The sequence below is a fragment of the Eucyclogobius newberryi genome, unplaced genomic scaffold, assembly GCF_026437365.1.
Source record: "Eucyclogobius newberryi isolate DKJ021-1_F unplaced genomic scaffold, fEucNew1.0.hap1 SCAF_15, whole genome shotgun sequence".
In the NCBI taxonomy this organism is placed as follows: domain Eukaryota; kingdom Metazoa; phylum Chordata; class Actinopteri; order Gobiiformes; family Gobiidae; genus Eucyclogobius; species Eucyclogobius newberryi.
In genome coordinates this window covers 261,974-264,985 of record NW_027315779.1, presented here as the reverse complement: position 1 = coordinate 264,985, position 3,012 = coordinate 261,974, and positions in this window count along the sequence as shown.

The following is a 3,012-nucleotide window of genomic DNA, read 5'->3' as shown; positions in this document are numbered from 1 at the left end:
ACAACGTAGGGGGGCGTGTTTCACATATGGACAGTTCGGACACTTTGCCAGAGACTGCACAGCTGCACCACAGCAGCCCGGACCTTATGTTAACGATCAACTTCCCACAGCAAATCACGCACCGACCCCCCACGTACCCAGACCACAACATTTTCTCCCCACTATGCAGCCTGGACCTTACTGTGCTAACTGCCCATGGCCAATCATGGACTCAGATCACAACAAGCTCTGCCCACTCAACCATGTTTAGCTCTTCCAGCTCCTGGACATTATGGGGGGTCGGATTGACTGGCGGGAGCGGAAGGGGGCAGGTCCGAGCACGCAGCAGAGACGACTGGCTCAACGACACACGCACCGGAACAACACCCACAACAACACCTGCAAGAGGGTAACATGCACCTGGCACAACTCACACACGCAATCACCTATCTTGAGGCATGTGCAGAGGTACCGGAGGGTACCTATTCTAAAATTAGTCAAGCTAAAGCTAAATTTCCAGAGTACCAATTGAACGTTAACAGGGAAAAAATAGATTTTTTTGGTGGATTCAGGGGCTACAAATTCAGTGATTAAATGTTCTGCACTAACGAAAAAACCTCGGCTGGGGGCTCGTTACACATTTTCATTATCAGCTTCTGGTGAGACAACGAAGGAGCATTTCACATCTCCTTTAACATGTTTTGATGTCGGTGGTCACTCGTTCAAACATTCATTTCTCTATTCCCCTTTGTGTCCAGTGAACTTGATAGGACGGGATCTGATGTGTCGATTAGGAATTTGCCTTATCTCCACATCAGACGGCCTGCAGGTCACAAATAACAGAGAATTGGTACATGGTTTAAATTTTCTGGCAGAGCATACAGAGGCTCCTGAATATGACTATTTTTGGAAATTGTCCCCAAATTCCTCAATTCAGTTAATTTCATTAGCCTATGAGAAAGTGACACACAATGAGAATGTTGATTTCAAGGATGTGAGAGAATTGCAGCGCTCGTTTTGTTTGCCCACAGATGCAACAGAAATAGAATGTGATTTTGATGCTTGTTGGAATGAATGCTGTGAGGACTTTTTAAAGACTGAACATTTATTCTGGGGTAGAGACTTTTCTGTTGTCTCCGTGTCACTCCCCGATTCACTTAAAAACTTTAGCCTGTCAAACTCAAATCTGTACGTAGCATTATCAAAACCAAAGAATGCTAATTGGGGGGAGGTACAGGATTTTGTCCATCAATGTTTTATGGCGGAGGACTGGGATAGTGTTCCAAACTCTAATGTGACATTTTCACGGTCTTCAGGCGCATGGCAGGTGTGTTTACAGTCGCCTCTGCATTCCTTTCGCTGTGTTTCCACTGATAAGAGATACGCTGCTCCGGGAGCGGATTGTTTTTTATCTCAGGCTGGGGCAGAGGCGATACCAGAACTAAGAGAGGTGGGGGTTGACCTGTGGGCTAAGAGTCCAACCGATGTCGGCCTGATTCGAGGTTGTCAGCCCGTGGTGATCACCCCGAAATCTGACGCTCGCCCCTGTATACCACAATATCCTCTGCGTCCAGAGGCGGTTGAAGGTATTACTCCGGTGTTTGAAGCCCTGAGGGAGGCGGGAGTAATAGTTCCTTGTAAATCGGGGGGGGGGGTACGGAGCCCCATATTTCAAATCAAATCAAATCAAATCAAATCAATTTATTTTTGTAAGGCCCAAAATCACAACAACAGTTGCCTCTGAGGGCCATAGGGAGAAATGAATCAACAATGTCTGTGGTGGCGATGAAGTCAGACAATGTCTGTGGTGGCGATGAAGTCAGACAATGTCTGTGGTGGCGAGGGACGATGTCCCAGGGTCCTCTGTCCTTAGACTCTCCTTCTCGGCCAGGAAAAACTACAAAAAAACCTCTTTGGGAAAAAAGCGTAGAAACCTGGAGGAGTTCCAGTGAAGGAGAGATCCGACTCTCACAGACGGACAGACGGACACAAGGAGACTGGAGCTGGACCCACTCTTCAGGCAGAAGAGGGACCGTCTGAGTCGAGCTGGACCCACTTTTCAGGCAGATGAGGGACCGTCGGAGGCGAGCTGGACCCACTCTTCAGGCAGAAGAGGGACCGTCTGAGTCGAGCTGGACCCACTCTTCAGGCAGATGAGGGACCGTCTGAGTCGAGCTGGACCCACTCTTCAGGCAGATGAGGGACCGTCTGAGTCGAGCTGGACCCACTCTTCAGGCAGAAGAGGGACCGTCGGAGGCGAGCTGGACCCACTCTTCAGGCAGATGAGGGACCGTCGGAGGCGAGCTGGACCCACTCTTCAGGCAGATGAGGGACCGACTGAGGCGAACTGGAGCCACTCTTCAGGCAGATGAGGGACCGTCCACACAGGGCAGGGACCACTTCACCAGGGGAGGGGCATCTGGGTCCACAGGTCCTCAGGAGTGAGAGAAAGAAAAGAAGGCGGTGAACAGTTTGCAAGTGGAATCAAAAAATAAATATTGTTTGATAGCATAAGTAGTCAGAAGAAGAAGAGGATAGTGCTCAAGCTGTCATACTTCCCCCAGCATAGTTACTCCTAGGGCAGCGTAGCTGAAGCTGTGGGTTTATCTTTCTGTTCCTAACTACTCTGACCATAAGCGATTTCGAATAGGAACGTTTTAAGCCTGGACTTAAATGAAGAGACTGTGTCAGCATATTTAACATGGGTCGGGAGCTGATTCCATAACACAGGAGCTTGGTAGCTAAACGCTCTACCTCCTACAGTACTTTTAGAGACTCTTGGCACCACCAGAAGGCCAGCATTCTGAGAGCGAAGAGCTCTGTTTGGATGATATGGTTCTATAGCATCTTTGAGGTAGGATGGGGCCATGTCATTTATGGCTTTGTAGGTCAAGAGTAGAATTTTGAATTTGATTCTAGACTCGACGGGGAGCCAGTGAAGAGACTTCAGCACTGGCGTAATGTGCTCTCTTCTTTTTGTTCCTGTTAGTAATCTTGCTGCTGCATTTTGAACCAGTTGAAAGCTTTTTATGG